Source organism: Euprymna scolopes, chromosome 31 (genome assembly GCF_053919585.1).
Source record: "Euprymna scolopes isolate OS-2025 chromosome 31, ASM5391958v1, whole genome shotgun sequence".
Taxonomy (NCBI): Eukaryota; Metazoa; Mollusca; class Cephalopoda; order Sepiida; family Sepiolidae; genus Euprymna; species Euprymna scolopes.
Genome location: NC_136512.1, coordinates 86,711,905 through 86,729,404, shown reverse-complemented (window position 1 = coordinate 86,729,404; position 17,500 = coordinate 86,711,905). Strand labels below are relative to the sequence as shown.

The 17,500-nt window shown below is 39.1% G+C and overlaps 1 protein-coding gene across 1 annotated transcript in view; it reads right to left on the bottom strand.

Moving 5' to 3' along the window:
• LOC145255837 (uncharacterized) overlaps window positions 1–17,500 on the bottom strand; it is a 459,069-nt gene that overhangs the window by 266,477 nt on the left and 175,092 nt on the right. The window contains exon 2 of the mRNA XM_080114568.1: window positions 5,304–5,444. The gene's annotated coding sequence lies outside the window, so the exon portion shown is untranslated. The remainder of the gene's footprint in view (window positions 1–5,303; window positions 5,445–17,500) is intronic.

Below are 17,500 nucleotides of genomic sequence, written 5' to 3'. Positions count from 1 at the left end.
ATATATATATATATATATATATATATATATATATATATATATATAGTAGATCTCGTTGTTTTGGCTATGCTACTGTCCATAAATATCCACATCTTAACGTTTATACTCTTGCAGTTCTGGCTTTTATAAAACGAATATCAAAAGAAACGGTTCTGCAAGAATCCTGATCTGTCAATCATTTTGCATCTGTTTAGAAAAACTTTGTAAACGTCGCTTTCATTTCAAGCCAATTCCAATGTGTCTAGTGACGCGACCGTTTTCAGAAGATCCAATAATAGTTGAATGTCGACTGTGAAGAAAGCCATTGACGCGCCTGGTAAAGTGGATGTGATAAAAGTCGCTACAGTCTCTGGTGGGTGTGAGTTAACCTTTTCGGCCGGTAGGGTGCGCCCTTATTCATAAACTATTTCGACGCTCTTTGAACGTTGATGTTTTGATTCAGAGAAGCTTTGTGGAGACGAGGTGCAAATGTGTGGCTCGGTGGGGTGAGGTAGTTTTAGTCACCGGGTATCGGTGAGAGCATGCCCGTAATAAGTTTAGAAAGAAAGAAACAACTGTAGAGAAAAAGAAACAAAGAAAATAAAAGAGACGTGAGGGAGAGATTGTGAGATCCAGAAAGGAGGATTCTTTGATCGCTGTATAGAAACAAACATTTACAAAATAGAGAGACAGTAGGAGAAAGAGAGGGGATTAATAGGGGACTATTAGGTTCTGCGTTATCTACCAACCACCAACTTCGGTCCCATCGCCGTACTGCTTCATTCCAGTGTTTCTTTTTTTTTCTTTTTGATCAATTAGATTTTAAGGACCCAATGAAAAATAAATACTTATCTATATTAAAAATCGACCTTCAACGAAAAAATAAACAACTCGAGTTTATTTATATATTTACAGTTACCACATGCGTCGGACGTCAACCGATGTAGACCGAAAGTTGTCTATTACATTTTTTATTATTATTATCTGAGGGTCCTTAAATCCTACTTGGTCCGTTTTTTTTTTAATACTTTCGCAGAATGTGACTCGATGAAGTTGCTGCACTTCTACCCCCTCTAACCCGACAAGCGGCAAAATACAACACACACCGTAGGAAACCACTAGATCCCGGAAAGATTTCTGGTCAAATAGTGTGTTTCTTTGAACTTCTAGATTAAGGAATTCCCTTCCGGGTCCCTGTTTCCCTGACTGTACTGACATGTAGAAGTTTAAGTGTAATGTGAACAAATATTTCGCTCCTCAACTCCCTTAATAGTATCCCAATAAATCTGGTCCCAAATGGTAGTCCTTTGCACCAAAGTGGCACTGTGTTTTGTTGGGGGGGGGGGGTCAATAAACAGTAAAAAATAAGTAAATTTTCTTGATCAACTCGACTAGAAGCAAAATCCCACCCTTTCATTTTAGAGGTCATCAGATGCAAGAAAGTATTCTACTCTAATATCTTGTTTCTTTCGGGCTGTTTGCCTTGAAAATTCTTCTCTTTTTCCTGTATCAACAAGTAGAAATTTAAATATAATTTTAATAAACATCTTGCTATTGTGCCACCACACTAATTACTTAGGGTGACTCCTATATATCCACATAGTTAAAATGTGTCTTGTTTGAGGTGGAACAAAGTAAAAATAAACACGAGAGAAGGAAAAGGAATACTATTTTACTATTACGAGGTGCCTTCTATAAGTTTCCAGACTTTTTCTACAAGCATTTAAAATTGTCAGATTCTTGAAAATTCAGTATGTTATTACTAAATATATGGTGCGATGACTTGCCATTCTCGGGTTCAAATGAACAGCTACAGCAGGAATTGGAATACAATCTACTAAAGCCTGATTGTCACAGTTAGTGAATTTCAAATATGCAATCTAGACGTGAGGATACTTTAGAAGAACGATATGCAATAAAATTCTGTTTTAAACTTGGAAAAATGCCACGGAAACGTATGGAATGCTTCAGACTGCTTTTGGACCATTTTGCATGAATCAAGCATCAGTTTTTGAGTGGCATAAGAGATTCAGGGAGTCTGTGAGGGATGATGAGAGGTGTGGGAGGAGTAAGATAGTCAGAACACCAGAGTTGATTGATCAAATTATGAACTTCATCAATAAGGACTGCCATATGTCTATAGAGATAATAAGTGCACAGTTTGATGTCAGTCTGAGAACTGTACACACAATTATTTTGAACTGGAAACATGGCAACAGTGAGATGGTTGAGATGATCAATTCACAACCAACAGTTCTTGATGCTCTGGTGACCTGAGATGAAAGCTGGATTTACTGCTATGACCCAGAGACCAAAAGACAGAGTTCCCAGTGGAAGCATGCTGGTCTCCCAGACTCAATCAAACACAGACCCAATCAAACACAGACTCAGCAAACACACGCAGAAATTTATGATGATCCCTTTTTTTGACAGCATGGGCATAATCTACATACACTGGATTTCAACTGGCCAGACAGTCAACAAGGAATACTATGTTGGGGTTTTAAGAAAGTTCACGAATAGATTACGTTGGAAGAGATCAGCACTCTTCATATCGGATCAGTGGCATTTCCACTAGGACAATGCACTAGTTCATAACTCCATCCTTGCCACAGACTATTTGACCAAGATGGACATCTGGACAGTTCCTCGTCCTCTCTGTAGTCCAAACTTTGCTCCCTGTGATTTTTTTTTTAATTATTCTTTAAGCTCAATGAAAACCTTAGAGGCTGTCATTTTGAGACGATCGAGGAGATGAAAGCTGTGACGACGATGATTGACACAAGAAGACTTCCTTGGTGCCTTCCAGAAGCTGTTGGAATGGTACAACAAATGCATTGCAGCCGGAGGAGATTACTTCAAAGGGAACTAGAGTTTCATGTGTGTCGACTATTAATAAAATTGCCCATATGAAGAGTAGGGAAACTTATTTAAAACGCTTCGTATATAGTGGATCTTGCTAGATTATGAATTCGTTTGCTTGTCTATATATACATGGATGTCGTCACAAAACGATGACGTTTATAAAGGTTGACCCCTTTCATCATACCAGAGAGAATGTAGAGATCTTCCATCTAGATGGCTCATGACCTTTCGTGTCACGGTCGTCCACTAAATAAACCTCTACCCTCCTAGAACTCTGTTGATCGTGCTTTGTTTGTTCGTCCTAATGAAGTCTGGATGACATCACGAAGATAAAACGACATAAGATAATGACGTCATTAACTAAAGCAGAGGTGGTCGACATCAGAAAGATACTTAGTGACGTCATAAATGAATGCCGCGATCATTTAGTGACATCATCCGATAAAGATGGGTAAAAGATATTGGGAAGATCCTTTTTGCGTAATTAATTCGACTCACGTTTTTTTTTCAGTTGACCTAACAGACATTTATTTACAGGTACTTTTAGAATAACGCCTTGTCTCTTGCTCAAATGTCTTCTCGTACTCCAAAGTGCTTAACAAGACTGTGCTGTGTCGAACACGTGATACTTTGACTTTGTCCGGCCATGTTTAGGACACGTTTTTCCCTGTTGCTCTTGTACCACGTGAATGTTTAATATTTCCCACTGTCTATTGTTCTATTTCTTTGACCGATATTTCTCTCACATATTTCTAGTCAAATTAGGCATTTCCATAGACAATGGTGAAAAGATTCATATTCTTCAAATGGGATTAATTTGCGTGTGTGCAACTCATCGAATACCCCTCTTCACAGGGTCACCTGCTAAATATCCAACATTCGTCACCTTCTTATTTAATATATATATATATATATATATATATATATTATTTTACACGTACGTTCCCCGTTACGGACAAAACATAACAAAATGCAATTGAATTTACAATAACAAAAACGCCTGTCTCAACTACAATAATATAAACATATAAACATTCTTCAAATGGAATTAATTTGCGTGTGTGCAACTCATCGAATGCCCCTCTTCACAGGGTCACCTGCTAAATATCCAACACTCGTAACCTTCTTATTTAATATATATATATATATATATATATATATATATATATATATATATATATATATTATTTTACACGTACGTTCCCCGTTACGGACAAAACATAACAAAATACAATTAAACACATACACAAAAAATAATGTCTTTTTAGCCCCACGTAAACAAATGAATCATTTTTTCTTTTTTTTTTTTTTTACTTTTCAATTCTTTGAAAATTTTTCTGTAAATAAATTTTTTTTTTTGTAAATAAAACATTTTTTTTTTGTAAATAAAACATTTTTGTAAATAAACATATTTTTTGTAAATAAAACATTTTTTGTAAATAAAACATTTTTTTGTAAATAAAACATTTTTTTGTAAATAAAACATTTATTTGTAAATAAAACGTTTGTTGTAAATAAAACACTTTTTTGTGAATAAAACATTTTTTTGTAAATAAAAATTTTTCTGTAAATAAAAACATTTTTTGTAAATAAAACGTTTTTTTTTTTGTAAATAAATCTTTTTTTTTTGTAAATAAAGCAATTTTTGTAAATAAAACATTTTTTTTTTTGTAAAAACATTTTTTGTAAATAAAACGGCGGGATCATTGGAAGAATTAAAATTGAAAAAAAAAACATACACAAAGTTGGGAAAGAATATTGTGGTCTGTAGAAATTAGAATACAGAAAAAGACAGTAAAGAAACAAAAGAAAATCTAAAGAAAGATTATAGAATTGCAAGACACACACACATGCCAAAAAAAAAAAAAATTAATTTGCATATGTGTAACCCATCAAATGCCTCTCTTCAGAGAATCACCTTCAAAATATCCAACAACTATAGATGGATGGGCTGGGCGGACGAGAAAGAGGTTGTTGGGAGTGAGTTGGTTAACGAAAGAAAGGGAGACTAGAGAGAGTAGTTAAAATAGGACTATGTTGCATTTTTTCCCCCGGGAAACGCCAAGTCGCCCCCCCCCCCTTGTCTACAATAATACCGAAAACTTAATATATTTTTAATAAGGGAATCTTTTCTTTCAGACGGGATAAATACATAAAACACCAACGTGTGTGTGTGTGTGTGTGTGTGCGTGCGTGTGCGTACGGGCGTGTGTGTGTGTGTGTGTGTCCGTACGTTCGTGCGCGCGTGTGTGTGTGTTCGCGCGCAAGAGCTCGCGCGTGTGTGTGTGATGCGTGTGTGTGTGTGTGCATGTGTGTATGGTGTGTGTGTCTGTGTGCATGTGTGTATGGTGTGTGCGCATGTGTATGTGTATGCGTGTGTGTGTGTGTGCATGTGTGTATGGTGTGTGTGGGGGGTATCGGAAATAGAACTAACCAAATAAGCAATAAGAAGGGATTACCTTTATCTGCCGCAACTGCAATTTCCCCCGACAATTTCCATTCGCGATATCCGGTTACATGATGACATGGGCCGTGGGTCACCATTTCCCAAAGCGGCCACCATGTGGCGCTGCGGTGAACGGAGAGTAATCCAAAGCGGTCTGAAACACACAAGAAGAGCAGATAAGGGCGTTAAGCGGAACGAAATTACCAGCTTTTATTTCGAAAAACTTCGTAGGGGTCGGAGAACGAAAACAAAAAAAGCGAACGTTTATCTATATTTAATACGTTTCTTGCTTTCATCAAATCCTGCAATAGAAATCAAAACAAGATGAATGAAAATGATTACGACGTGTGAATGCGGGGAGTTCAGAATGACCTTCAAGATTGCTGTGATTTTCATATCAAGTCGAGGATACGTCCTCGTCAGTCAGTCAAACAACCCTTGGGCCATTTGAGTTAAAAAAAAAAAAAAAATTCTGTCCTGGCTGAGGTATAGAGCTGTAGTTCTATGATGTCCACCATTCCAGACTTTACTTTCTGTATTTCAGAAGGGGTTAATTTATTGCTGCTACTACTAATTTATTGCTAGTACTACTACTACTATGACTATTATTATTATTATTATTATTATTATTATTATTATTATTATTATTATTACTACTATCTTCACTTTATCTGGCCGTATCTTTTTAGTCTTTGGCTCCAAAATAAGGAGATATTAGACCATTCCCGTAATGAATTGTTCCATGTTGATTGCTATGTAATGCTGCTTCTGTGGAGTTCTAGGGGGTTCACTCTCCACGGCTTTGCCTTCTCTCCTTAAGAAAATGGTTACTTTATTGCTAATCGCCTGGAGCGCCAGCGGGAGGGAATGCTGACGAGGTTAGTGTCACATTTTTCACCGCGGGAGAGAAATAATTAACCATTCTACTACTTCTACACTATTAGAACTACTATTACAACTACTATTATAACTACTACTATTACAACTACTATAATAACTACTACTATTACAACAACTATTATAACTACTACTATTACAACTACTATTACAACTACTGTTATAACTACTACTATTACAACTACTATTACAACTACTACTATTACAACCACTATTATAACTACTACTATTACAACTACTATTATAACTACTACTATTACAACTACTATTACAAATACTACTATTACAACTACTATTACAACTACTAGAATAACTACTACTATTACAACTACTACTATTACAACTACTACTATTACAACTACTACTACTCTTTACTAGTATCACTATCCTACCATTACCCTAGTACTACTCCCATTTTACTTCTATTACTTCTGCTACAACTACTACTAGTACTACTATTATACTACTACTACTATTACTTATGTGGGTATTCATGAAGAAAGTAATATAACTCTCAACCAAATGTTTACTCGTCGGCTATCACAGACAAATTGTGTATACACGTCACTGCGCATCGGCTCCACGCATCCATCCGGTCTAAGCAGAAAAATAATAAAAATTAATTAGCCAATGAGAGCGAGGCGCGGTAAAATAAGATTTAGCAATCAAAGTGTCTGTGGGAGCTGACAAGGAGAAATATAAACCCAGGATTTTTGTAAACGACAAGAGAAGGAAACTAGACACCAAGGAAACAGGACACAAGTGAGAAGTTACTCAGCTGTCACAGTAAAAGCTGAAAACACTCCTCTCTGTGACCACTACTCGACCAACGGAAAGCACTTTACAGATGCTAAACTTCTGACTGACCAACAATATGGATTTAGGCAAGCCCGTTCCATAGCAGACATCCTAACTGTAATCTCAGAACGTATATACCATCCACTGGACAAAGCGGGGGAGGGTAGAGCGGTAGCTCTAAATATATCTAAGGCTCTTGACAGGGTATGGCATGAGGGTCTTCTCAAGAAAATCAGATCATACGGCATCACTGGAAGAATACATAACATAATTAAATCCTTCTTAGATAAGAGAAAATTCCAGGTTGTCCTTGACGGTCGTACATCTAAACAATATGATATAAATGCGGGAGTTCCTCAGGGGTCTATCCTTGGACCTCTCTTATTCCTAATATTCATAAATTACCTCCCTGACAAAATTGTCTGTGAGATGGGTATGTATGCTGACGACACCACACTCTATAACAGACACGACAGGAAAACAAATGAGCACATATCCAAAGAAATAGCAGAAACACTAGAGGATGACCTACGATCCGTAGTGGAATGGGGACAAAAATGGATGATCACATTCAATGCTGCCAAGACTAAACTTGTTTCCTTCAATAATTACAAGAAACCTTCCCTACCACCAATAGCAACGGCCAATGACGCTTTATCTGAAAATACATCTTTTAAACTCCTCAGCCTAACGTTCACAGGAAACATGAGTTGGAACAATTACATTGAGAACATTGCCAGGACCGCTGCGAATAAGGTGGGTTCTCTCTACTGTTCTAGAAAGCTATTAACGCCTGAAAGTATCCTATACCTCTATAAGGCCACCATTCGCCCATTTATGGAGTATTGTTGTCATATTTGGGCTGGTGCATCTACCACTAGTCTCTCCTAGACAAGGTTCAAAAGAGAGTCGCCAATCTGATAGGTCCTGAACTGTCTTCTAAACTTCAGCCCCTGTCCTATCGACGAAATGTTGCATCCCTCTGCCTGTTTTAAAGTACTTTAACGGTGAATTATCTGACGATCTGCAAGCACTTGTGCTCCGCGACGTAAATACCCCTGACAAACTCGACTAGCAGCTAAATTCCACCCCTTCACGGTAGAGATCCCTAGATGTAAGAGAGCCTTCTACTACAGTAATTTCTTCCCCAGAACCACTAGACTTTGGAATTCCCTTCCGGGTCCCTGCTTCCCCAACTGTACTGACATGCAAAAGATCAAGTGTAACGTGAACCGACATCTTGCTGCCCAACTCCCTACATAGTACCCTTGATGCTTATGTCCCTGATAGTAGCCCCCACATCAAAGTGGCAATGTGCCTCGTTTGGGGTGAAAATGCAATGAAAAAAGAAGAAAAAAAAGAAAAAAAAAGAATGCTTTATGAACTTTCTTTCTTTTCTTTTTCTCCGTTTCTTCCAATATTTTACCTTGTATTGCTTTGAAAAGTGACGACACATGAAAGTAAGTATTTTTGAACACATGCACATTCAAGGTGCCAAAGGGCTTATGAAGAAGAACCTGAAGTCCTACCTAACTAATATTCCTAGTGAAACAACTGCAAAAGCGATCCAGACAATTGCACTTAAGGGAAGAGCGAGGATACTAAAAAGAGCTCTCGGTTGGTTTCAATAAAAAGCGGGGCAATGTTGGCAGCTGGTTTGGCTGCCCCATACCCAGCATTACAATCTTCAAAGGAAGAAAAATGAAAAACAAAGTCCTTTATTGCTGATAACAATGTTCATAGTTTGTCCTGTCTTTTTTTTTTTTTTTTTTTTTTTTTGCAATACACCAAACAAGTTATACTTATACGGCATGTATGGAAAAACAGCTCAAAATAATTACTACTACTACTACTACTACTACTACTACTACTACTGCTACTATTACTACTAACACCACTTATACTCTACTACTACTACTACCATTACCACCACTACTCTCCTACTACTACTACTACTACTACTACTACCACTTACTCTACTACTACTACAAACTACTACCACTATTCTACTACTACTACTACCACTCTACTACTACTACCACTTACACTCTACTACTACTACTACTACCACTTACACTCTACTACTACTACTACTACCACTCTACTACTACCACCACTTACACTCTACTACTACTACTACCACTTACACTCTACTACTACTACAATCGTAGAAGTAGTACGTATGCAAAAGAGATAAAAGTTAAATAAAAGTGTAGTAAAAAAATGAATAAAACACGTGCATATTAACAAAATGCATGAATTAAATAATTCAATTTTGATAAGTGTAATTATTAAAGAATTTTTTTTGATTATGGTTTTCGTTTATTTATTTAATTTTTTTTTTTTTTTCAAATTTGAAGAAATAATCCGATTACAAAGAAAGTCATATTATAACAGCATAACCCACAAAAGTTTGTATAAGAGAAGAACGTTTTTGTGCGTTATTAGTTTGATTAAAAAAACAAACACTTCTTATGCAAACATTGATTTTCAGACTAATTCAAGGATACGCCTTTGGCAATCAGTCTGGCAGATGGTAAGGCTTAAGAAGTGTAAGATGGTCACTGACACGACAGTATAATGATCGTTAGTAATGGAAATTGAGTAGAATTCGATTATTCAGTAGGGGGACTCATCCAGAAGTTGTTTACATTAGACTTGAAGGCGACTATGTTGTACTCAGTTGAAAAGCATGCTAGTAAAACAAAGTTCCACAGGCGGGCAGTTCTAGGAAAGAAGCTTTTGTTCATGAAATCTGCGTTTAGATTTAAGCACAGATGGAGACTGGGAAAATTGGGGATAGTGGTTGTAGCTGGATGAGTGCTTTTTATGTTTGGCTGAGAAGAGGCATAGGTTGAAGTTCAGACTAGCACGTGCCATGAAAACAACGACAAAGCAGAGACGCGCTCGCAACGTCTCTTCTGCGGGGGAAAAAAAGTTGCAGGGAATATAAAAGGGCATCACTTACTAAATTTCTTTAATATTTATTCATTGTGTTTGGTTTGGTTTTACGATATACATAGTTGGTGCAAAAATAATGTCATTTTGTATTAGATATATATACGTCAAAAATGATGTTTTTTTTTTTCATCAACCTAATATCAATCGTTTGCGCGTTATTTGGTGTCGAATACATTAATCATGAAAAATGATTTGTTGCTTGAAATTCTTAATAACTTAAAAGTTCTTAGTACCTTGAAATATTTATTCACTGTGTTTGGTTTGTTTTATGTTTTACGGCCTATCAACATTGTCCGGGTTATTTAATGCCGAATCCATTAATTTTGGAAACGTTTTTTTTTCATGCTTGAAGTTGTTTATATCTTTATATTTATTATTCATATTTATTCATGGTGTTTGGTTTGGTAGTTTTGTTTGATTTTACAGTTTATCTACCCTTTTTTCGGGTTTAGTTATTTTGGGAAATGTTTTTGCTTCAATTTCTTTAAATATTTCTAAAATATTTGGAAATTCCACAGGGGGTTCTTTCCTATGTAATATATTGATGTTGGCATTCTGTGGACGTTCAGCGTAAATGGAGAAGCCCTGATATTATTGTAGCTCTTTTGTTAAAACTGCAAAAGTATTTATCTAAGCTAGCAGGTATGCTCAACGTAATCCAGTCATAAAATACGCTTAAATATGATATTTTAATGTATGCAGATTTGTATATATTATATAGTCAATTTTATGTCAATTTTTATATATCATAAATTTGTGATTTCAAAGATTAAAAAAATAAGTGTCTCCATAAGCTTGAATCGAAACCGAAATAAAAACTTATGAAGAAAATATAGAGAGAGAATTCTTAGTAAAATTATTCATAAAAAATAAATGACTTAAGTACCATCAGCTATAATCGAAACCGATACCAAAACTTATAAAAAAATTCGTAGTAAAATTATTTCTTTCCAGAAATAGAAGTCGATAGCAATTAAACGACAGTCACTCGGGTGTAAGCGTGACACACATTATCTTATTAATATATAAAGAGTGACCCCCCCCCCAAAAAAAAAAAACAGAGAACATTCAATTGTTTTTCTGGGCATTTTACAGTCAACGGAGAAAAAATGCCAAAGACCCTAGTGTTTTGATGTGATGTTTAAAAAATGTTTGCCTTCTTTCTGCTGTTCTTGGCCTTTGGGCGCCAAGATCAAAGTGTAGTATCTGTTCCGGCAGATGCTGCACTTAAGATAATTTGTACCAGTCAATGGAGGGGAAACCCTCTATACTGGGACAATTATTATTTTTGGTAACCAGAGTGCCCCCTTTTTGCCTACTTTTGGGGGAGCTGGTTTTCGCCTCACATTAAAAACGGCCTTGTGCCTAATTTGCTCAGTGGGGGAGCAAATAAATACCATCTGTTCCGGCAGATGCTGCACTTAAGATAATTTGTACCAGTCAATGGAGGGGAAACCCTCTATACTGGGAACCGCCTGGGTAATACCTAGGAGGTCCACAATTTGGTAACCAGAGTGCCCCCTTTTTGCCTACTTTTAGGGGAGCTGGTTTTTACCTCACATTAAAATCGGCCTTGTGCCTAATTTGCTCGGTGGGGAAGCAAATAAATACCATCTGTTCCGACAGATGCTCCACTTAAGATAATTTGTACCAGTCAATGGAGGGGAAACCCTCTATACTGGGACAATTATTATTTTTGGTAACCAGAGTGCCCCCTTTTTGCCTACTTTTAGGGGAGCTGGTTTTTACCTCACATTAAAAACGGCCTTGTGCCTAATTTGCTCAGTGGGGGAGCAAATAAACACCATCTGTTCCGGCAGATGCTGCACTTAAGATAATTTGTACCAGTCAGTGGGGGAGCAAATAAATACCATCTGGTGAAAGAAGATACTATCTGGGAGAAACTTTTGACTTTGTTTAGTTCTGGAGTGACAAGGATGACCAACGACCCCCAAAATCCCCCCTTTTGAGTTGGCCATGTGCCTAAGTTTTTGTTCACCGTTAATTTTACTGTATTTTTTAACATGAATAAAAGATTTAATATCTCAAAGTGTAGTATCTGTTCCGGCAGATACTGCAAGCAAAGACCATATGTGGGGGCAACTCCACATATAAGACCTTGGTCAATGTAGGGGCAACCCTTCATACCAATTGTCACTATCCAGCTCCCCTACTCCCCGGGGAGTTGGTCCCCATTTCCCCTTCACTCCTCACTTTAAAAATCGGCCTTGTGCCTAATTTGCTCGGTGGGGGAGCAAATAAATACCATCTGTTCCGGCAGATGCTGCTAGCTATGACTAGCTATGACTAGCAAAGACCAGATGTGGGGGCAACCCCACATGTCTGACCTTTAACCAGCTCCCATTTCCCACCTCTCGGGAGCTGGTCCCCTTTTCCCCTTCCCCCTCCCTTCACTCCTCACATTAAAAATTGGCCTTGTGCCTAATTTGCTCGGTGGGGGAGCAAATAAATACCATCAAAGTGTAGTATCTGTTCCGGCAGATACTGCACGCTATGACTAGCTATGACTAGCAAAGACCAGATGTGGGGGCAACCCCACATGCCTGACCTTTAACCAGCTCCCATTTCCCACGTCTCGGGAGCTGGTCCCCTTTTTTCCCTTCCCCCTCCCTTCACTCCTCACATTAAAAATTGGCCTTGTGCCTAATTTGCTCGGTGGGGGAGCAAATAAATACCATCTGTTCTGGCAGATGCTGCAAGCTATGACTAGCTATGACTAGCAAAGACCAGATGTGGGGGCAACCCCACATGCCTGACCATTAACCAGCTCCCATTTCCCACCTCTCGGGAGCTGGTCCCCTTTTTCCCTTCCCCCTCCCTTCACTCCTCATATTAAAAATCGGCCTTGTGCCTAATTTGCTCGGTGGGGGAGCAAATAAATACCATCTGTTCTGGCAGATGCTGCAAGCTATGACTAGCTATGACTAGCAAAGACCAGATGTGGGGGCAACCCCACATGCCTGACCTTTAACCAGCTCCCATTTCCCACCTCTCGGGAGCTGGTCTCCTTTTTCCCTTCCCCCTCCCTTCACTCCTCACATTAAAAATTGGCCTTGTGCCTAATTTGCTCGGTGGGAGAGCAAATAAATACCATCTGTTCCGGCAGATGCTGCAAGCTATGACTAGCTATGACTAGCAAAGACCAGATGTGGGGGCAACCCCACATGCCTGACCATTAACCAGCTCCCATTTCCCACCTCTCGGGAGCTGGTCCCCTTTTTCCCTTCCCCCTCCCTTCACTCCTCATATTAAAAATCGGCCTTGTGCCTAATTTGCTTGGTGGGGGAGCAAATAAATACCATCTGTTCCGGCAGATGCTGCAAGCCATGACTAGCTATGACTAGCAAAGACCAGATGTGGGGGCAACCCCACATGCCTGACCATTAACCAGCTCCCATTTCCCACCTCTCGGGAGCTGGTCCCCTTTTTCCCTTCCCCCTCCCTTCACTCCTCATATTAAAAATCGGCCTTGTGCCTAATTTGCTTGGTGGGGGAGCAAATAAATACCATCTGTTCCGGCAGATGCTGCAAGCTATGACTAGCTATGACTAGCAAAGACCAGATGTGGGGGCAACCCCACATGCCTGACCATTAACCAGCTCCCATTTCCCACCTCTCGGGAGCTGGTCCACTTTTTCCCTTCCCCCTCCCTTCACTCCTCACATTAAAAATCGGCCTTGTGCCTAATTTGCTCGGTGGGGGAGCAAATAAATACCATCTGTTCCGGCACATGCTGCAAGCCATGACTAGCTATGACTAGCAAAGACCAGATGTGGGGGCAACCCCACATGCCTGACCATTAACCAGCTCCCATTTCCCACCTCTCGGGAGCTGGTCCCCTTTTTCCCTTCCCCTCCCCTCACTCCTCACATTAAAAATCGGCCTTGTGCCTAATTTGCTCGGTGGGGGAGAAAATAAATACCATCTGTTCCGGCAGATGCTGCAAGCAAGGACCATATGTGGGGGCGACTCCACATATAGGACCTTGGTCAATGTGGGGCAACCCTTCATGCCAATTGTCACTATCCGGCTCCCTTACTCCCCGGGGAGGTGGTCCCCATTTTCCCTTAACTCCTCACATTAAAAATCGGCCTTGTGCCTAATTTTCTCGGTGGGGGAGCAAATAAATACCATCTGTTCCGGCAGATGCTGCAAGCTATGACTAGCAAAGATCAGATGTGGGGGCAACCCCACATGCCTGACCTTTAACCAGCTCCCATTTCCCACCTCTCGGGAGGTGGTCCCCTTTTTCCCTTCCCCCTCCCTTCACTTCTCACATTAAAAATCGGCCTTGTGCCTAATTTGCTCGGTGGGGGAGCAAATAAATACCATCTGTTCCGGCAGATACTGCAAGCAAAAACCAGATGTGGGGGCAACCCCACATACCTGACCTTTAATCAGCTCCCATTTCCCACCTCTCGGGAGCTGGTCCCCTTTTTCCCTTCACCCTCCCTTCACTCTTTACATTAAAAATTGGCCTTGTGCCTAATTTGCTAGGTGGGGGAGCAAATAAATACCATCTGTTCCGGCAGATACTGCAAGCAAAGACCATATGTGGGAGATACCCCACATATAAGACCTTGGTCAATGTAGGGCCAACCCTTCATACCAATTGTCACTATCCACCCCCCATACTCCTCGGGGAGTTGGTCCCCATTTCCCCTTCACTCCTCACTTTAAAAATCGGCCTTGTGCCTAATTTGCTCAGTGGGGGAGCAAATAAATGCCTCAAAGTGTAGTATTTGTTCCGGCAGATACTGCAAGCAAAGACCATATGTGGGAGAAACCCCACATATAAGACCTTGGTCAACGAAGGGGCAACCCTTCATACAAATTGTCACTATCCAGCTCCCCTACTCCTCGGGGAGCTGCTCCACATTTCCCCTTCACTCCTCACTTTAAAAATCGGCCTTGTGCCTAATTTGCACGGTGGGGGAGCAAATAAATACCTCAAAGTGTAGTATCTGTTCGGCAGATGCTGCACTTAAAATAATTTGTACCAGTCAATGGAGGGGAAACCCTCTATACTGAGACAATTATTATTTTTGGTAACCAGAGTGACCCCTTTTTGCCTACTTTTGGTTTTTACTCCATATAAAAAACGGCCTTGTGCCTAATTTGCTTTGGTGGGGAAGCAAATAAATACAATAAACTAGTTATGACCAAAGTTTCATTTCATTCGGACGAAACACTAAGAAAGGGCGCCTAATTAGAGTTGGGGCCCGTTTTTTTTTTTTCGTTTTTGTTTTTTTGTGTCTGTTTTTTTTTGTGTGGGGGGGGATAACCCTGTAGATTCATGCTGTTTGGTCTGGTTCGGTTATTTTGTAGAAGATAATTGTTTTTCGTATTATTTGGATTCATCGGACTACTGAGTGCGATTTTCATAACGTTTCGATCGATGTAACCTCTGACCTTCTTCAGGCGTATCTTGCGAACTCAGGAATGTTTCTGTTGAACTCGGTAGTTTGAATGGAATTTCGAACAAACCGTGTATTCAGTTCACGGGGGTAGCATGCTCTTGTTCTGTCAGCCATGGCTGGATAGAGGTCCTAAATAATTCTGCAATTGTATTTTTCGGTCGCCCACAATGAGAATTGAACCTTACATCTTCAGGTGAATATTACCGTTCACAATTGATTTATCCAATCATTCTAAGCACTGCGCCACGGTTTCTTGCGAACCCAATTGCGAATTACTTAAGACCTTTATCCAGTCATGGATGACGGAACAAGAGCATGCTACACCCGGAAGTAAATAAAGGGTTTCGCTCGAAATTCTGTCCAAATTCCTGAGTTCGACAGGTACATCCCCGAATTCGACAAGATACACTTGAAGAAGGTCGGAGGTTACACTGGCCGAAACGTTGTGAAAATCATACTCAAGATGAGAACAGTAGCTTGATGAATCCAAACAATACGAATAACCAATCCCCATCTCAAAAATTCACAAATTAATTTTTTGTTTTGTTTTTACATGAATGAGTTTTGCAAAAGAAAAAAAGAAAAAAGAAGAAAAGAAAAAAAGAAAAAAACATCAATGTTTGCTGCATTTTAATTTATGAAACAAGTACGTTTGTATAATCCAATCTGGTAACACCAAGACCGTGTTTGAAAGAAAGGGAGAATGACACTGGGTGAGAGAGTGAGTACTGGATCTATTGAGAGAGAAAAAAGCGTGATTGATTAAGTGAGAGAGGATGAATGGGAGAGAGACAAAAGAGTTAGAATCTGAACAAAATGGAGAAAGTAAATGAGAGTGAGAGTGAGAGAGAGGGAGAGAGAGAGAAACAAAAAGAGGGAGAGAGACACACGTGATAAGTGTTCAGTTACTTTCTGTCTGAATCGGAAAATTAAGTCGCACCTGCTAAGTTTCGGCGCGGAACTTCCGTAGACATGGCAACTGCGACGCACTGCTGTTATCAAAGCGTACGCCCAGCATCTTCCAATTCACCTGCTCGACGGGACATAGTTTGATTGTTAGGTGAGAGATCGAATATGTAAATATATACAATTTGTTAGAATGTGCAGCGAGCTAAGTATTATGGTAGCTGTTTGATACATACTTAGGGATTAATAGGGATTAGTATTCAATGAAAAACTGAACACAAACTTAACCATATTTAACGATCTATTCGTCGTAAAGCACTCAGTCAATGCGGTACAACTCACACACACATACACATATATACACACACAAACACACACACACACACACATATATATATATATTATGGCTAAATATAGACCAATTAACGTGATAATTTGAAAAAAATAAAAAATAAAAAGGGCTAGCTAACCGGGTTTCGTTCCTCGCTTAACAAAGCTTAATCGAGGGAAATTGCGATTTTAAAAAAATTGGCGGGGAGAAAAATGTAATTATTAAATAAATAAATGCACGGGAAAAATAAAATAGAAATCAAATTAACTCCTAAAAGATTTTCTTTTTGTTTACAAATAGGAGATCTCAAGGACTTAATAAAAATGGTTTCTAGGATTTTTAAATGAAAAGGCGAGTGCGATCTGCTTAGGATTGTGAATATGTCGACACTATAGTTCGTGGCACAAACACATTTTTTTATGAGGGACTCGCAGATCGCAGAACCATATGTATTATTCAGAATATACGAAGGTGAAAATTTTGCATAACGGATCTTTCATGGTACGTGTTGTTTTAAGCGAAAATCCTTTGCAATGTCTGCCCACCATAGTGCGCGCTGCAGCTATATTTGAATAAATAAAAAATAGAATTATTATTGTGGGGGGAACATCTTTAGGAATGGACGACAACATAGGTCTGGTTGAAAAAAAAATACGTAGGTTCGATGCAAAATAACGCCGTTGTATAGACAAGAGTTTGGCAAATCGGTCACTGATATTACCTTAGCAAGGTAGACGAAGGTAAGCACGACATCTATTGACTACAGTTTCTTTAGATTTATAAAAATTGGAAACTTTCTTAATAATAGTAGATTCAACAATATCTAAGGGGTAGCCATTGTTGAAAAGTAATGAATTTAAGCTCGCCATCCAGATT